General features: G+C 37.6%; 1 protein-coding gene across 10 annotated transcripts in view; it reads left to right on the top strand.

Annotated features, from left to right (window-relative positions):
- The window catches only part of LOC122805436 (dehydrogenase/reductase SDR family member 9-like), a 520,557-nt gene that overhangs the window by 205,392 nt on the left and 294,194 nt on the right, over positions 1 to 20,971 (top strand). For all 10 annotated transcript variants that reach the window (XM_044075585.1, XM_044075583.1, XM_044075576.1 and 7 more), the window contains one exon: positions 1,298 to 1,427. The gene's annotated coding sequence lies outside the window, so the exon portion shown is untranslated. The remainder of the gene's footprint in view (positions 1 to 1,297; positions 1,428 to 20,971) is intronic.

The raw sequence follows: 20,971 nt of genomic DNA, 5'->3' as shown, positions 1-20,971 counted from the left end.
CAAATACCTTTCATGTTACATAAATGTGCAATACTACCCTTCTATGCCCTCTCATATTCATATGATGCCTTGTGTGCTGTTCTTATAGAGTATGTCCTATGCTGTCTTATTCTCTCTCCCATTATAACTGTAATGTCCCTCAACATCATGTTAGATGCTGTTCATGAACAGGGTATGTGGCATTGCACTGCTCTGCATTCTTATTTTAAAATTATTCCCACCTTTTCACAATATACTGTGTGCTACTCATGGGGACATTGTACAAGCTGCCTCACTTTGCATCGCCGTTATAACTATAATCATTCTCCCAGAGCACTTTGCATACTGTTTGTGAGGATGTGCAGTGCTGCATGCTTAGCATCAACATGATGTCTGTAACCTCCATGACTGTAACGTGTGTGCTGTTTGTGATGAGATTGCTCATTTCTGCTCTGCTGTACATAATAACTGTATCCCCACCACAGTACCTTGTGTGCTGTTTTTGAATTGGTTGCACAGTTTTGTCCTACAATACATCATCATTATAAGTGTGTTCCCCCACAGTATCTTGTGTTCTATTGCAATCATTGGTGCACATAGCCTGTTATGCTGCATGTACTTGAAATATAGTAATGACTCTTCCTAGAGTACATTTAGCTTTGCTCTCCATATGACCACACAGCTTGCAGCGAGGCATGCCTTTTTATAGCTGATCCTCTTTTATGAGCACATTATATGCTGTTGCATACTGTGAGTGAATGTCCTGCAATGTTCTATGCATTTTACATATGTTTACCACTCAGGTACCTAATATATCATTCACTGTATTAAGCTAACAATGTTACTTTGCTACTGCCTTACTGACAGCAATATTCCCAGCCTGACAGCCAACTTTAAATTGCTGCTGTGAGAACCATGCTGAAATAATTCCTGGACTAAACTGTTACTCAGTGTGCCGCATATTTCTTACGGTGAGGGGCTGAGAACTTACTGAAGAGGAACATTTCTGTTTCAGACCCATGGATCTGTCACTACAATGTACTGTTCAAGGAGGGAGCAGATTTTTTGCCCAAAGGTATACACTGCATTGGTGGCAAGAAGAGAGAAAAAAAAAGACGGGGAGATGGAGAATGTTGCAACTCATTGTTTAGAGTTAGAGCTATTAATATAAGAAGAAATGGAAAAGCCTGTAGATTTAGTACTTAAAATTCAAATTTAATGGCAGCGGGTATGAAAGAGCAAAAGATGTAGCACCTTTACAGTTTAAAGTTGCCATTGTCAACTGATTAATTTTCATTTTTTTTTATTTATTTTTCAGACTGCAACTGCTTTTAGTTATTTCAAACAAGGGACTACAGAGTGTGATACAAAGGAGACAACTGTGAAGTTCTGGAGTAACACGTTACAAGAATAGTCGCTTATATAGACCACGTCTGTACCACATGTGGGTAGGTGCATCTCTGAATTTCACTGTACAATAAGGTCTATCTAGTTTTGAACATATTCCAAACAATAAATCACTTTTGTGCCTAGTTGTCTGTGTCCAGCCATGTTACAAAGAACCTTCACTTAAGCAATCTCATCTATAAGGCAAATTAATCTCACAATAGAGAAACTCACAGAGGATAATTATACAAATAATTCAAATAGTTGAGTTATGGAAATGTCATTCAGAAGCAAATGTATTTTGCATGGCAAACAAGCAAATGAGTATAAGAGTAGATAAAATTGAGGTTGTAGGGGAAAAAAGTTACAATCAGAAAACTATTACTGTGAGACTTTTCAGATTATTGTTCTATTGCATAACAACAAAAAGCATCAGTATGTGCATGTGTGCATGTGTGTATGCATGTATATGTGTGTGTGTGTAAGGATGTGTGTGTGTGTATGTGTGTGTGTTAATATGCATCTGTGTATAACTGCCTTAGTTTTGTCTTAATAAACACTGCTTCAGAAGTAGTGACTGTAACCTCCCCTCTTAATCCACTGTATTTTTTTCCATACTAGTGCTGTCAAATGCCTACCACTATGGCTCTTGTTGTTCTTGCCACTGCGTACTTGTGCACAGACTGAGGGATGCATCCAGCTGACATCATCATACCTTTCCACACATAATTAAGACTTGTACTGGCTGTCCATTTGTGTGTAGTTTATTGCATTTCCTTCCAGATAATAATAAATCATTCTAGCTGTTAGGTAATCTTCAATAGGTGAAGAGATAAGGACTCTGGTTAGAGCCCTGTAGTTTCAAACATAATAAATTCAAATGGTCAGAAAAAGATGATAATGATGCTAACCAATTATGTGTAGCTTTTTTGCGTTACAATTCCATTTTATCTCAGTGTTAACATCAGAAAGTAACCTGATTATTGTGTAGGTAAGCTTTGTGCTCAATTGTCGTGTGTTGTTGAAAGCTACTGAATCTTATTTTTCCCGAGTCTTATCTGTGATACCACTTAACATTTTTTTTGTATCTTGTGGCAGCTTGACCATCTGGTGGCTGCTGGTGCCTCTCTTCAATGCCCATGTGGGGGTATACATCATCCCCTTTACTGCCCACACATAGAAGCCTCCAGCACTATGGATGCAGGCTATTTCTGCAGAGAAGGGCACAGAGATAAGATTATCACTCCCCAATACAGCGTCATTTGTATTATCCATAAAGATTTATTTAGCTATGGCCTATTTTTTCCAAGAGGTCAGATTTGCAATGATGTTTATGTATGCTTGTAGCCTGATTGGCCTCCACTGGAAGGTGAAGCAGAAATGTGTAATCCTCTTTCTGAACATAAAGTGAGTTGTTCCTTACCTGTGCAGGTCTACCCCCCTTCTATTTGCAAGCCCTGTAATAGCACAGAATGGTAATTAATCCCTGGATACAAATTGCGTAGGTGAGCCAGCTACTACATAAATTCCACAACAGGTAGATGTGTCAATGAGTATGAAATCTTGCCCAGTCTCTTTGTTGGTGCCTTACTTATCACCACAAAGAGGGCTGTAATGGAACCCTCTATAACTCCATCATTCTACCCCACTTCCTTTATTTATTGCTTGAAACTTATCATCCAAGCTCTACAAACTTTAAAGCAAAAATACACTTCCAGAAAAAAAACTCTATACCTCAAACCCCAGAAACATAGATTCCATATCCTATCAAATAAACATTAGATGGTAATATACACCCCAATCCTGCAGGACTCTCCAATGCCAACTGCACCACTAATGCAAAACCAAAAATCCCTCCCTCAGCTCCCAAAACATCATAATTGCAAATTTTCCACCTGACATGCAAAGCATTTTCAATAAAATAACCAAGCTGCATGGCTAGCCCAACACTCTCCTGACATAATAATAATTAGATAAACTCGGCTAAAGCCTCATATTAAAAACAAAGAAGTACTACCACCCAGTTACAACATACTAAGGGTAGCTAGGGAAAACACACACACACAAAAGGTCGAAGATGTAGCCATCTTGCATACTAATACTATTCTAATTATCATTTCCCCAGCCAAGCCTTTAATAATGGCAACATCATTAGAGCTCTGCTGAAGCTAAATCCCCAAAAACCGTATACATGATGGCAATTTACATCCCTCCTGGAAGTAGCATAAACACCGCTGACGAATCTCTATCATAGATCACATATAATATCCACAAGAAAAGATGAGTTTAGGAGATTTCAGTATTGACTGGTTGGCTGTCAGTTGAGATTATCCTTAAAATGCCATCAATATCTGTGGTCTCACCTAACTAATTACCTCTCCCACTCACTATAGAAATAACACCAGTAAAGGTTCAATACTTGATTGGATAGTCACTTCCTCCCCTAACAACATAGCCTCCCATGGTTCTTTCTCTAAAGCTCTAAGTGACCACCTTCCTACCTTTATCATCAGAGTGCAAAACTATACTTCAAAATCACACCACCTTAATGAAGTATGAAATCTCTCTCACTTCCAAAAAGAAACATTTCTCAGTACAAAAACTTTGTAACTGGCAACATCTAAAGGGTTTTCCCTTAGATGATGCTGTCACACAATTCTCCAGAACCTTCTTTAACATTCTAAATAGTTTAGCCCCCTCAGAAAAAAATATGCAAAAGCCATATCAACCCCTTGGCTGATGAAAGCCACAAAGCATTTAATGAAACTCAGAGACAAGGCCTGGAATTTCTGGATCAAAAATAAGACACAAAACAACCTATGCATATTTCATCAACTCAGAAATCTAACTAAATACCAAATCAATATAATGCAAAAAATACTATACTAATCTACAGTACAAAAACCTTCAAAACCCGAAGGCATTCTGGTCAGTTATTAACAAAATCCTCAAACCAGGCCATACCGCTCACATCAAACCCACAGTGCCAAACAACACAGAAAACACTGCCACAGTCTTTAATATGCACTTGATAAACTCAGTCACATCCCTAATCAAACACCATACCTCTCCCATTAGATTGGGTTAGTATATAGAGTCAGAAATTTCCTGACTGACCAAATCAAGTCAATTTTGTTTAATTGACTAGCATGAAATAGCTAAAAATTAACAAATTCTGTTGTGGAGTTATAATGTCTGCATGCTGGCAGCTTCCTTTTGGTACATTTAGTGCAGTATTTTAGGTTACCATTTTTTTGTGCTGCACATTTTGGATATATTTTTCTTTTCAAACTAGAAAAAAAACTTAGGCTCCACCCTACTACTCTCAACACTTCTACTCAGCCCCTATTTTTCTCCAACTTACAAGTCTCTCAGATCTCAAAGCTCAAATAACACTATCATAAAGTAGCAGAGTTTGTATTAAATCACCCACAAAAATCCCACCACTGCCTAGCTCTCAAAAAATTAAACTGGTTCAAACTACCCCACTTAGTATCTTACTCCCAACTTGCAACTACTTATAACTGTATCTATAAATCTTCAAACTATCCCTTTCTGTCAACTGTGATCCAGTCATACAAACCATATAGATCCCTTCAATCAATCCAAATGCTGTTTCTCCATGTCACTAAATCCAACAATACAGCTGCTGATAGTCTATATAACCAAAGCATGGAACATAATCTCTCCCGCTCTTTAAAAAACAGAACATTTCATACATTTTAAACAGAAGCTAAAGTAAAACCTGAAGAATTTCTGGTTCTGCCCCTACACAAACTCTGGATAAGTACCCCTAGACTATACCAAAATTGCTCACTTCTTTTACCCCACAGCTGCTTTCCTTTTCTCTCATCCCTTTCTTACAGCCTTTCTTCTCTATACTCTCACCCAGTTGCCATAACTGATTGCTACCTCCACTTTCCCACTCACTTCATCCTTCTTTCCTTTTCTCTCATCCCTTTCTTACAGCCTTTCTTCTCTATACTCTCACCCAGTTGCCATAACTGATTGCTACCTCCACTTTCCCACTCACTTCATCCTTCTTTCCTTTTCTCTCATCCCTTTCTTACAGCCTTTCTTCTCTATACTCTCACCCAGTTGCCATAACTGATTGCTACCTCCACTTTCCCACTCACTTCATCCTTCTTACATTCACTTATAGGGTCTTGTTTGCTCCATCACCTCCTCCTCCTCCTTCGTCATGCTTTCAATCACTTCCATTCTTTCGTCTTCCATCAGTCTTTAGTAACCAGCTGCTGACTAGCATAAAAAAGTAAAGCGTAAAACTGTGCTACTTCTATGGAACTTTATGCCTATTTTGTTTCTTCATTATGAAGCCTCTTACTGAAGTATACACTGTTACTGGTCCAGTGAAATGTTTGTCTGTATATATACAACGCTACTGGTCCACTGAAATTTATCAGCTTCCTTTACTCAAAACAATAATATCTACTTGTGCCTTATTGTACTATGTGCAATGACTCCATTACTATGTAGATCTTTCAAAATACTGTTGAATGATTGTTCTGTACCATGTATAAGCTTTTACTAAATGTCCTTTACTCACTAGATTACGTATGCATTTGTAAAATGCTGTTTTTTCCTATGGTATTCATTAGAATATAAACAGACTTGTAAAATGCAATTTTTGTTTCTTTACACTATGTATAATTCTTTATCTAATATGTATTATTTGGAACATTTCTGCCCGAGCCTCCACTGAAAAGGGGACTCTGTGCCTGGTCAGACTTGCCAGGTCAAAAAAATGTAATAAATAAATGAAGAAATCGATAGATAATAATAATTAAAAATCCATTTTTCATTGCTGTGCAACTCTTGTGGATTGATGGCTTAGTTAGAGGGACTGACAATAATGTGAGTATCTTGCATGTAAACTTTTAATGATGCAGGTAGTGTGCATACAAATTCCTGATTGTGGAGGTACAATGGTGATAAACCAAAATATACATATGCCTTAACCCTGGATCCACACAAAAGAGAGAATGTGTGGTAATGTTGGTGGCATATAGTATTGAAAGCCTTTGACAGGTCTGAAAATACGTATAAGACTAAGTTTCTAGAATTTCTGGTTTAGTCTAAAGTGGTGAGAAAGTTGAGGGCAGTTTTAGTCCAGTGGTGAGTTTGAAATCCATGCTGTGTGGGTGATAGCAGATTACTTTAAGTGATGAAGTTTAGTAGTTAGAAATAAATACATTTCTCATATACTTCAGATGGAGAGTCAGTGAAGATATCAACGCTGTGTAGAGAGGCAGGATGTATTTTTTTCACAGCAGAGGGACATAGCTTTCCTTAAAGGAATGATTTATTAAGACAGAAACTCTTTGATGCACTCATTTAGCAAATTATCTGGGTGACAGTACTCACCTTTAACTTAAGAAGTGGATATAGAGTCTGTGACGACCCACCACTGGACCAGTAATCAAGGACCCTCAATCCTGACCACTGGTACCAGTGGGGGACATGCACTGAGAGGATAATAGGTACGCACACAGTATTTCCAGATATCAACTTTGTGTAGAGGCAGGATGTATTTTTTTCACAGCAGAGGGACATAGCTTTCCTTAATGGAATGATTTATTAAGACATAAACTCTTTGATGCACTCATTTAGCAAATTGTCTGGGTGAGAGTACTCACCTTTAACTTAAGAAGTGGATATGGAGTCTGTGACGACCCACCACTGGACCAGTAATCAAGGACCCTCAATCCTGACCACTGGTACCAGTGGGGGACATGCATTGAGAGGATAACAGGTACGCACACAGTATTTCCAGATGCAGCTCTCTGCATCAAATGCAATTTCCCTTAAGAGCACACAGAAACCACAGTCAGTCCTAGGCTGGTTTCTCCCTCTTTCTCCAGATCCCCAATAAGACTCCTCACTGGCACAGCTATGGAGTTGAGATCTCAGCTGAGTGGCCAAGCAAAGACCTCCAGCAACCTCTCTGTCCAACCAGTGCTTCGTGTCCCTGCCCAAGTAGCTGACACATACACACTCTTTGAGGTTTGAGTTACACATATATACACACACAAGCACACAGACCTGGAAAAGGCTGGCACAGGTTTACTAACTATACCCCCTTTTGCTCAGACTATAAGGTACTTACCACTACCACCAGCCAACTCCTTATCAGATACAGCTACTTTAAGGCTCTTAACAAAGGGTGTCCAATCTTACTGTGTAATGTTAATATTAATACAAATGGTAGTTTGACCAAGGGCAAGGCTATTAGGAGTGCCCCACACAGTGTCACCAAATAAATATGCAAGTTCTCTCAAAACTTAAATATCTCTAGACAGATCAGCCACAATAAAAAGTGTAAGTATATTTAGTAATAAATAATAAAAGAAGAAGAAAATACTCAGTATATGTTCACAGTGACATCATAGCTCAAAATCACAGAAAAAATGTAAAACAACATTGCAGGACAGTCTCAAATAAAGAAAGAAAAATATCTAAACTAAGCTTTGCTACATTCCTGACAATATCTAAGGGAATTATACAGTTCCCTAGTAACCTACTTTATCTGAGCAAGGCAGATGTACTGAATGGTTCTTGTCAGGGCCAAGACAGAATACTGAATGCCCTGTCTCATAAGAGACTCCTCAAATTAATATCTCAAATATTACTGCTGGGATAGCTTGGAGAATGACATAATTTCTTGTCATCTGACTCTATTCCAGGTGAAACCCCCACTGCTGTAAGCTAGCAGTATTTAGCATCTACCTGTGAATATACATAGACCTCAGATCTTTGGCAGATGCTGGAAGTCATAAAACAGTTACATTCCTTCACATTTCAAGGCTAGTAATTATTTCACTCTAGAAACAATACAGATAGTTACCTAGTTTTAGACATTCTGTCTCCTTCCTGCATTGAAACTGAAAGATACCATCTTAGTAATTTAATTTCAGTTATTTTCCTAAAATTTGCTTGACTGTAGCTAACCTCCTGTATTCCAGTTTCCACTGTTAAAATATATACATTTAGACATTTACAATAATGCATCTACATTTCTGTTTTCCTCCAGTAGATCACACTGTGGATACATTTCAAACACAAGCATGTTATAAAATATCTTTTCAACACACGTGTCTGTACAAACCAGTTAGATATACACATGACATACAGTTCTAATACATTTGTAACAAAAACATATTACACAAATAATTTCGATATTCACCAATGACATATAATTATTTACAAAGTTCCAGCCAGCTGGGCTGGCAGTATCTACCTTTGTCACAGTCCAAATGAGAAAGTTTTCTGGTGGAGTACAGTTTCTTTCAGTGGAGGTTTAGTATTTCAGAATAGAGGCTACTAACTGTACAACATGGGAACTGAACTAGGTGACAATGTTTTTATTTGGGTGTTTAAGAAGCTGGTTGGGTGATGCAACAAGGTTAAGTAGCTGATTAACTGAAGACCAAAAGAGGTTGGTGTTGTTTTGATTAGTGTTCTGGAGATTTATGAAGTAAGTTTTCTTCATTATTAACATTATTTTTAGAACTGTTCTTGAGTAGCTTATATTTATTTTCTGGAAGTATAATGCAGTTTTGTATTGTTTCCACAATTTTCAACTTTTATATCTCTGATTTATAGGTTGGTTTGTTTGGCTAGATAGCTAGGGTTCAGAATAGACTTTGACTCTCTTAGCTCAGACTAGAGCTTTCTCATTTGATATATTTTGAAAAGTTTTATTAAATAGTGAAACAACTTTCTGCAGATGTGTTAGTAATACATTTTTTATGACAGATTTAAGGTAGAGAGGGAAGAGAGACAGTGTGCTTGGTTGTTAGGATGCTGTTTGCGAGTATATTTTGGATGTCTTATAGTGAATGTGGACAGATGATAACGTAAGGTATCAAACAGAGAACTATTTCAGATGATTTTGTGTGGGACATTGGTGAGGTCAATAGTGGTTTACCTAGCATTGTTTTTTATTGTTGGTGGAAATGGTGGAAATGGAAATAAGTTGACTGAGTCCATATAAGTTTATGGAATTAGTAGAGGAGTCATTATTTTTATCTAACCATCAATATTTAGATCGCTCAGCATTACAATTTCCTGAGAGATGTTAGATAAGGCTCTGAAAATGATTTCTTCATCAGTGTTGATGTTGTTACCAAGAGGGATCTAAATAGGGTTGCCACCTTTTCAAATGCCCAAAGTGGGACATTTTTGGTACAAACATCAGTCTTTTGCAGGGCTAAATATACCCACGGCCAGCACAAAGGACAGAACTTCACTTTTTTGCCTAAATAAAAGCTTATTCTTGTAGCATTTTAGTTGCTTATTCTGTTTCTTATAACATTTAGGTGTTTCATATACAGAATAACTGTTTTATGCAACTATTATATAAAATATAAGAAATAAATTTGCCCTAAAACTTCAGGACATTTGCCATTTTTACAATTTTATTTCAGGACACAACTGCCCAAAGAGGGACTGTCCCTCGCAAAGTGGGACAGGTGGTAACCCTATATCTAAATTGCTGTTATGCACAGGATCCCATGTTTATTAAGGTTAAACAGGGATATAATAATTTCAACATTTTTGACCAGAAGTGATTTCAAGGGGTAGATAGAGAGATTAAGGGATACACTGCAGTGGTGGTGCTGCGTTAGCATTGTTGCCTCACAGTAAGACATTGTCCTGCTCGATTCTCAGCTAAAGCGTCTTCTGTGTGGAGACATGCGTGAATGGGTGTACCTTCATTGAAGGTTGTGGGTCAGAGCTGGCAACTCGGCACATAAAATTCTACTGCCAATCATTAGCGGACCGGAGTTCCACTGTGGCGACCCCTAACTGGGAAAAGCCGAAAAACATAACAACAATATAGAGAGATTAAGAGAATTTTTATAAATTATGGCCACAGCATCTAGTTTTTCTCTTCATTTTATCTAGTTTGAGTATGTCATAACATTCGGGTAGAATTTCCACACCCTTAATTTTAGGTTTCAGACATGTTTCAGTAGTAAAAATAATCTCAGGGAATGGAATAATATCAAAACATGGAAGTCAGGCATCTTATTTCAAATACTTCTGAGGTTTATGTGAAAGAGGCATAGGTCAGAGGGTTATGTTGGTTGAAAGAATGTAAAGCAGATCTCTGAATCAGAGGTTGTAGGGGTAATTTTGTGTCAGTGTGATGGAAACAGGATTTGGATGGACATACATAGTTTAAAATTCAGGAAGAAGTGAAGGTAGGTGAGAAGCCGCTTTGTTTTGATTTTTTGTAGCTTAGTTTATGGAGTATCAGGTTACATTAGGCAGTATGGACTTGAAAAAGTTCATGAAAACTGGAGTGATTAAGTTGAGAGCTATAGAATACTGACTGTGAGTAGAATTAAGATGCTGTGTCTGAGTCATAGGGAATGCCTGGTAGTTGAGCTAGAGATAATTACTGCAGGAGATTAAGTATGCTAGTAATATTAAATTAGGCAGCATAATTCATTTTGTGAAAAGCATTACTGATGGAAGTGGAATTTGTGGATGGGGGTGGAAATATGCTGATATTTAAGTAGGTGGTTGATTGATTTGGCCTTAATATGGCATACAATTCTTTCTGAGTGGACTTAATGTGCATGCTCAAGCTAATACACTGCTAATATACTTTTCAGTTAGCACAGTCGGCTAGTGTCAAGTTTTACTGTGGCAAAGGTACAGAGTTTGGTTCCCTTATAGTGCCTTTAAGGCATACTAATTAATAATTCTTATTGTGCAGCTCAGTGATTAAGACCTCTACTTCACAGTGACAGGTCCAGGGTTCAGTCCTGACTTTCACTAATGTCAATGTGGAGCCTCTACATTTGTTTTGTGTCTTGGAACCTAAAGAAGATGCTCCACTGGTTACAAGCCTTCCTTGTAATGGAGGATGTTGAAGTCTGTGTAGTGACCAAGACATGATTTAAATTGGTGGGGAGTACTTCAGCTGTGCAAGACTATAATGTGTTTCACACATTTAGATCAGCCACCACACATATTGGAAAAAAAGATGGAGGCATCTCAATCTTTATCCAGAAAAGAGTCACATCAAGGTTGGTCAACAGTATGATGCATTAGGCCTCCTTCATGAATAATTTATTATTAATAAAGTCCATTAACACATCCTAGCTAGTTGTGGAACTTAATCTATGTCCCAAGACAGCATAACACCTATTTATAAGAAGTGGAGTCACTCAGCATTAAACCCAACAGTACTTCACTTTTTGACTTTAACTACCCTCCTATACGTTGGCAGATATACTCCACCACTGCTGCACCAGCACAAAGATTCCTTGACTTTGTCAATACAAATACCTTGGAATAACTAGTCAAATTATGGGAAGCAATATCCTGGCCCTCATCCATACTAATATAAGGGAATTCTCCTCCATCAGTAGCATAATCATCATCACTTGTCAGGTTAGATTATAATGATGCTTCCCTTGAAATAAAATTAAAACCTGAGATTTCAGCAATCCCTGGTAGTTTTAGAAATTTCTGCAAGGAAACTTTCCACTTCTAAAAAACACTTTGTCAAGTTTCAAATCCCCCCAAACCTGGAAAATTTGCAGAGTATGCAGAAATGTACACTGCTATCTTATACCAACAAGTCAGCACATGCACAGAAGCAGCTGTACCCTGTAGGATTAAATGCAGGGCAAACACCAAAAAATAAACCTCCCTGGTGGAACCACAGTATAAATAAGCTCTACAACAAAAGGAAGGCAATTATGGATATAGATAAGAAAAATAAAACACAGCATACTAAAGCCACCATCATTAAAATCAATAAGCAACTGAGAACCTTAATTAAAATCACCAGTGCCAAGTGTGAAGCAAAAATAGCACCCCGAGCAAAGGTCTTCTTTACCTGTGTTCACAAGGATGTACACAGCAATGCACTGAATCGATTGTGAATGACACCACCAATACTGAAACTAAAGATATAGCCAACCTTCAGGCTGACAAATTCAGCTCCAACTTCACCATTCATTGCCATTTGTTATCTCACAAAAAGATACCAGAAACTGATACACCTCCATCTATTGGGTCCCCTACACATAGTCGAAATTTCACAAAGCTGAAGACCATATGGCCGAGACAATATGGTCGACTTTTGAAATATCGACCATGCGGAATGGGCATATTCATACAGTGCGGAATGAGAAGATTAACATCTTCTGCACTGTAGTGCAATATCAAAATTGGTATATTTAAATTTGGGGGGCGTAGAACCCCACAGGGAGTGCAGGGGGCTTGTCCCCCTGCTAGCAAAGTGAAGGTTAGTGTTTGTTTTGTTTGTTTTTTTTAACATTATCAAAATGTCAAAAGTCGATCATATGGTCTTAGCCATATGGGATTCGGCTTTGTGAAATTTTGATCATGTATAGTAGACCCCATCTATTACATAGAACCAAGTCCTACAATTACTGTCTAAGGCCAAAAATGCTGTATCTATGGGTCTTGACAATATTTCAGAATCTATCTTGAACAGCATGAAGCTTGTGTGATCTATCTATGTCCTTAACAGCACTGTTCAACCTCAGTCTCCAGGCAGGCTTGTATCAGTTGAGAGCGGAGGACAATGACAAGGGAGGGCCCTCCACCAACCCAGGTAATTACTAACCCGTATGTCTGACCTATTTCATATGTAAACTCATGGAAAACTTAGCATGGAATTAATCAATAACAGCATTAGGAATCTCCAAACATTGGGCCCAACCCAGTTTGGCTTTATCAAGGGCAAGCCATTCCTACTCAACCTGGGAGACTTCTTTGAAATGATCACCAAAGCAATGACCGAAGGTAAGATGCTGCATGCCACCTCTCTAGTTCCATCTAAATCTTTTGACACAATTCCCCCACTCAGGCATAGTGGAAAAGCTCAACAAACTAGAACTAATCACCTGTGTCACTCACTGGGTTGCCAACTGAATTGCACCTAGGGCATAGGAAATCAAGGTAGAGGATGCTTCCTTGACAAAAAGATGAGTCACCAGTGAAGTCCTGCAGAGCTCTTTGTTTGGATTTCTTTTGTTTGGCATCTATTTCTCAGAAATAAAAGCAAAATCAAGGGTCTCTGGATGAACAAGTATGACTATAATTGCAAATTAAGAACAGTTATCTTATCCCTAAATGACTTAGCAATCCTGCATGAAAGGCTGTCCCAAACAAATATCTGGTGTCAGAGTTATGGACTAAATGCCAGAAGGTGTATTACTGTATCCAGTGGGAAATCAGCTACCAGGAAACTACTACATTAATATTATGTTCCTAGGAGTTCACCCAGTAGTTTAGGATTTGGAACGTATGTGGACAATGACCTATCATTTGACCAACATGTGTACACCGTGATAAGAAAATCTTTCCATATTATGCTGCTTATAAGCAGAGGAATAGCTTTTAGACCTAAAGATGTCATTGTTCCCCTCTTCTCAGCCCTCAAAAGGCCAGGCATTGAGTACAATGCCCTTTTGGCACGTATCTTGCAAAACAATTACTTGGTTCTCACAAAGAAAATACTGTGCCTAAAACACCTGTCTTACATGGAGCACCTTAAAGTACTGTCACTATATTCAGATTCTTACTGACTGCTGAGATGGGATCTGTGCCTAACATAAAAGATATCCTCTAATCAACATTCATGAACCTACTGAATATCCACAAGTCAAATTATAATAGAAATGCTTGATTCAGAGATCTGAACCCTTTCTGCAACTTTAACAAACAGTATGGACGGAGAGGTGTGTTTCTCAGAGAATATCACTTCTCTGGAACAGATTTCTTCTCTGTGCAAAAATGTAAAACAAAGCTCTTCCCTGTCATTATTAATGAACAATTTGGATCTGTGGATGGGCAATAAGAAATATATCCCAGGGCTGCCCCTCTGCTACTAATGGACATGGGCAGCACCATCTCTCTCTATTCCCAAGTAGCATCCCTTATAAATTCTCTATGGTATGATCCCAAAAATACTCACTTAGGGGTAGTATATAAATATAGATCTGTGAAAATAACAGAGTTAAGTGCATCAACAAAAAACAAAAAATGTTTTCTTTGAAGATTTCTGTGTCATCACCACCTCTGTCAGTAGCCTGTGAATTCTACAATGTGATTTTTATTGTCTTGATTACCCTTAATTATTATCACACCTTCCTTATTTTACTCATAGGTATGGGCATTGGGCCTACTTACGTTTATACTTATATGTATGGGTTTGCATAGGTTCATAGAACCATATATGCATTTTGATGTATCCATCCATTCATCCATCCATCCATCCATCCATCCATCCATCCATACATCTCTCCACAACCCCTTTTCCCATTTTTGCACATGGGGTCAGGGTGTCACTTGAACACTGACAGTCATCTACAGCCAAGGTTTACACCACTGGGCGGCTAGCCTTGCCACAGTAGTTCTTCCATACCACACACTCAAACCTATGGCCCATTTAGACTTATCCAGTCCACATACAGTATGTCTTTGGAATGCAGGAAGAAACCAGAACACCTGGAGGAAACCCATGCAAACATAGGGAAGACATGAAGACTCCACACAGAAGGCGCTCCAGCCAAGAATTGATCTGGGGGACCTTTTGCTGTGAGGTGACAACACTATCTGCTGTCCCACTGTGCTATGCTTTTGCTTTTCACCCTTTGTAGTTGACATGTTGTTCATCTGATACATACAATTAAATGTGCTTATTTATGTGCGGACAGCAAAAATTGTACTTAATTTGATCACAAAAAGCCTCCTTAATCAGGAAAACAGCTTTCAGACAGTTTTTACAGTTTGTCTCACTTAGGTCTTTTAGGGGCACAGTTTGGGTCAGTCATTGTTAAATCCCATCAACATATATTTCAAAAGCATGCATTTCTGTAAATACAACACTTAAAAACATAAGGGCTTATGCAGCTGAAGTCTTTTTGAATTAAAAATATATGCACATTATATGGGACTAACAAGTATTTCATCCAGACTTTTGAAATTGTTTCAAATTAATGACATCATTCAGACCACTCTACTGCAGTTAAAGTGACTTCTAAAAAATGTTATTTATAAGTTCACATTTATCAAATATCAGGGCAGGAATTTATAGAAAATGAAGCAACAGTACAACGTGTCCTGCAACAATGTGGTGAGTTGTGCTTCTGCTGCTGCTGCTGCTCTGGTTTTTGATTCACAATCATCACATTCCCATAAGGTCAACATCTCATTAAAGGCAAATTCGCATGAATACGAATCATTCAAATAAACAGTTTTCACTTCTTAGCTGAGTTCACTGCCAGCCTTTGTAGTGCATGCACTACCAGTCATTCCACAGGCACAGACCTCCAACATACACGAACACACAGTGACAGAGACACAGATACAACGGGACATTTACAGATGTATGAAAGAGAGATACTCAGGTTATTACCAATATGTGCAGACACTCAGTCTGTCTCACACACACACACACACACACACACACACACACACACACACACACACACACACACACACACACACACGCATAGACAACTGGTGCACTGTACCTACCTTGTGTTATCAGCTAGGAAAGGCTAAGTGAAGCAAAGCTGCATAACTGATGATGACTTTACTTTGTCTAGTTAGCCTTTGCAATAGCCTAGACCACACAGACGAACACAGACACATCCCCTGACTCTGATAGTCACATACAATCACACAGAGATGTGCAGACTCACTCACTCACTTAGACAGGTGCAAATACACTTAGTCAGTATATGGACACTTTCCAACCTCAATTTCCCCATTCATATAAGCTATTGATCATGTTAGTGGTCACTCAGCATATACATACAGACATACATACAGTCATAATAAGCATTCTTTCCTACATAGATTCTCACAGACCATTTCACAAGTTGTCTCTGCATACACACATACACACACACACACACACACACACACACACACACACACACATGCACACACACACACACGCACACACACACACACACACACACACACACATACACACACACACACACACACACACACACACACATGCACACACACACACACACACACACACACACACACACACACACACACACACACACACACACACACACACACATACACACACACACACACACACGCAAACAGCCACTCACTGACTCCTTTGCACACATTCACATCTACTTACCTGGATAAGCCATCTCAGCAGGATAAAGCTGTCTTATATTCCTTGCACACATTTCCCCCATTAAAGTGCACAGATGCATTTTGGTACCTACCACCATTCAATCATTTAATGCATTTTCTGTTTGGCTCTTCAGGATAACCTGTGCAGTATGGACATAGAACTTTTATACTATGCAAGTATTTTAAATGAACAATTTACTGGGCTTCTTATGAGGTCTCATTACTGTAGGACTTAATGCTGACAGCGACATTTAATTATAGTGCTGAAACTCTTACTGCCTGGTAGTATGCAACTATATTTCTAGAAAACAGGGTGGTGTATGACTTAGAGAATCTTGCCTTGTACCACAAATACTACTGCATGACTTTGTGTACTAGGCAACTTGTCTGTGAAACCCAGCCCAGGAGTTCTGTAGTGGTATTATTTTACCTGACATTACATTTAGGATTAGACTATAAAATGAGCTTTTGTCTGTGGGATTTATAAAGCTTTCTAATATATCAGGAAAAAATGAAGATGAAGACTTCAGAGCCAGAATTCTGAAGAAGTTCATTATTGTAGGATGAACACTCTCAATAAATTGTACATATTTGTGGCTCCGAAGTCTTCATCTTCATTTTTTCCTGGTTTGTGTTTCTGCTTCAATTTTTCTTTCTCTTACTGATATATTACTTGTTGAACCAGGAATGCTGGCTTGGTCACTCCTTACTGAGGCAATCTCAGATAGTCCTCTTTCCAGGGCATTGGCATAGAAATTTTTAATGCAGATTTAGTCATAACAGCATGTATTAATAGAAATGTGGTGCAAATTGATCAGAAAACTGAGTGTACATATTAATATGTAAGCTTCATGACTGTGTAGAGACATGCATGAATTATTATTATTAAACACAAGATCTTTTTAATTTTATTTCTGAGTATTTCAGTATGGTTATCTTAAACCAATCAGAGCTGTATAAAAACTTGAATGAATGTTTGTCTACTTATGTGGCTTACAAGGACCATTAACCACTGAGTTATAAGAATCAGTCTGAGGGGATTAAGATATGTTTAATTTTAGAGATAAGGGTCTCAACCGTATTATCTGAAATCAAAATATTTCACAGCTTCTGATTCTTCATCTCCCTCTAAATGCATGGACACTTTAAGCAGTAAAGCAAAAATCAGTGCATTAGTTTAAACCCACATTGATTCTGTCTTGGTCTTTTAGATTAGTGAATAAACATTTGCTTCATCCACATGTTTTCTTAGAAGGATGCTGATCCCATCCTGATAAGTTTGAAGAAAATGTGCTTACAGTTTCTTACATTTCTTGACTTCTTGATAAGGTGTCATCTTATTACTTTTAGTTTGTTTTTCCCTAGAAGAGGAAGGTTTAGGGATTGTATTATAGATGCCTTTTAAGGCAGAAAGAATTCCAACACAATCTATATAATAGCTAACAGCTTAAATAGCAGAAAATAGCTTTAGGCATTTCCTGCCAGAATAGGTTTAATGTTGGGTATGGTGAACAAATAACTGTATGAAAGTATGTCGTTATACCGGCTACCAGTGTTATGATGACCGGAATAAGGTGTACATGATCAAAAATTGCATACGAGTGTCTGGGAAACACTGCTCCTCTGACTATTTACAGGTAAATTTGGCAAACTTTTCCACTAAAGTAAGATGTCCAATAATCTTAAAATCCTACTTTCAGAAAAATCTTTTAACTAAATAAAAAATATGTCAACTCTCTTGTGTTACTATATCTGCAGCTAAATCAGCTGAAGCAATTCTGTATTTAACTTTCAAGCAGGAGTATTTTATGATCAGTTTGCCAAATTTTCAAATGCAACATGTAATTATTTTTTGTATTCAACATTGTTCTTCTGACAAGACTTTAAACAACCTTTCTATAATGTGTTGCTTTCCTTGAAGTCTATATGGAGTGATTCAGGTAAAGATGTTTACAAGTACTAACATAGTGGGGATATCTGGTCTAGATTTTTAACTCACCCTCTCTCTCTCTCTCTCTCTCTCTGTCTTTCTCTGTTCCTGTGAAACAGTAATTTGAAAACAAGGCTCATACCTGTTGGCTGTAAAATGTTGGGGTTCCATATAGACAAAAAAGTTTCACAATTACTTTGTTTACCATTTTACAACACAAACGTTATTACTTAACTCAAGTATGCCTGCTTGACAGTCTATCTAAGTAATCCAAACTAGCATTTTAGACATTTATTCTTGCAATATTTATGGACTATCTAAACCCATAATGATGAACACGATTATATATCTAAGAAAACCACTGAGACCTGACTCAGAGTAGGATGCAAAAATAATTCATACCCAAACTAAAGCATTGCTCCAAGGCTGTAATATTATACAGAAATAAAAGTAGAAATGTAAGTAGATGGTTCATTTTAATCTACTGGAGTTGGATTGCTTGACTGTGTTTCTCTTCATCTCTAAACCCTGCTGACAAACTTAGCTCAAAATACTATTAAAATACTATTAAAACCTCTGTTACGGTCTATATAGTTCCCCACAACATGCATCATTTTTGCATCTAGCTTCAAAACAATCCTCAATAAGCTATAAAATTAACAGATATATGTATATATTTATATTTACATAGATACATTCATATGTATATATTATTTGGTTTTACAGCCTTCTACTCAGCTACCCAGCTGAAATGCCTTATGCTCAGAGTTTTCTTCCATGCTTCTCTATGGGTATGTAGACTGTAATAAGTGATTCAGGCTCATCCCACATCCCTATGATGTGCTTCAGATTACATGGTATTACATGGTGATCCTCTAAACTACCACAACCAAGACCTCTGCAAAGATAGCAGGTGCACAGACTCAAAAACCAAAACTCACAACAACAAAAAGCCAGCACCCAACTGGAGCATAAATATTTTATGTGTATAAACACAAAAACAGACCGGTTTCGGCCCAATGGCCTTTTTCAATATAATGGAATAATTGATCATGTATTAAACAATTATTATAAATGTTCATTAAGACCAGGTGGAAATAATCCACCTAGTTTCACAATCCAGGATTTTTCCTTTCTATTTAACAATTTATGCTAACCTGTTTTAAGGGATCTGTGTCCTAAAATTCTGTCAGTAATAATACATTTGAAAGTTGCTGTCTTATGAATAATAGTATGTTTATATAAAGCTTCTAATGTTGCTGAGATGTTCTGAAATGCGAAGTTTTAGGGGTCTGGAGTTTTGGCCAACATAAAAAGCTGAATATGAACAGGCTACAAGATAAATAGCCCAATCACTATTAGAATTGCCAAACACATTAATAGAGAAAACCTTAGAAGTATTTTTACTTGACAACTCTTTGGTCTGACAAATAGATTTGCAGAAGGAACAATGGCCACAAGGGTGGCACCCCACCACTTGTGTGCTATCCAGTGTAGCTTGTACAGGTTCCATAGGCACAAGATGTTTATAATGACTAAAATAACTCCCCAAAGTTTTACCCCTATGGAAAGAGAATGAACATCTATTCCCTAATAAATCACACAATCACACAATAATGTATCTTAAGCCTTTATTATCTGGAGTTACAGCCAGGATACAGGACACAATGGAATTTTTGAATATTGTTTCTGATACTCAATTGGAACCCAGCTGGCTGTTGTGTACATTGGACATTATGCCCCTTTACACTAGTATCTCACACTGGTCAGGTTTATGTGCCCTGGAATACTGGCTTAATAGAATGTCCTTATATAGTCCAGGTTTCAATACATTTATTGTATGTTTGGTGGAGCATGTCTTGTCTAAACATGTATTTTACTTTAACACCAAATGTTACTTTCAGTTGAAAGATACAGCTATGGGTGCATCTTTTGCACCCATATATGCTGACCTTTTCATGGGTTATCTCGAGCAGATTATTATACATGATAATAATCATAATATTTTTCTTGGCGAAATAGATATTTGGCGTAGGTTTTTGGACGACTGCTGTATGGTGTGGAAGTTGAATGCTGTATATTTACAGGAATTTGTCCAGTATTTGAATGAAAATAAATGGGGTGTAAGGTTTATCATTAATTATGATGTTTCCTCCATTTCTTTTTTGGATGTGATTATATATAAACAACTTGATGATACCTTGTCTAGTTCACTGTATAAAAAACCCATCATTCAAATATGTTACTACACACCTTCAGTTGTCATCCAAAACATATTATGGCCAATATCCCGAAATCACAATTTATTCGAATACATAGAATCTGCTCGAACACTGAAAATTATATACATTTTGATAAAGATTTAGTAAACTGCTTTAGGGAACATGAATATTCCTTGTCTAAGGTTAGGCAGACCAATAGGGAGGTTCATCTACTTTCCAGACATGACCTTCTTAAATATAATAAACATCAATCTCAGATGGACAATAAAAT

This window comes from Protopterus annectens, chromosome 6.part1 (assembly GCF_019279795.1).
Source record: "Protopterus annectens isolate FY-2018-M chromosome 6.part1, PAN1.0, whole genome shotgun sequence".
NCBI classification, from domain to species: domain Eukaryota; kingdom Metazoa; phylum Chordata; order Ceratodontiformes; family Protopteridae; genus Protopterus; species Protopterus annectens.
Note: the sequence above shows the minus strand (reverse complement) of the source record. Positions and strands in the feature narration are given on the sequence as shown.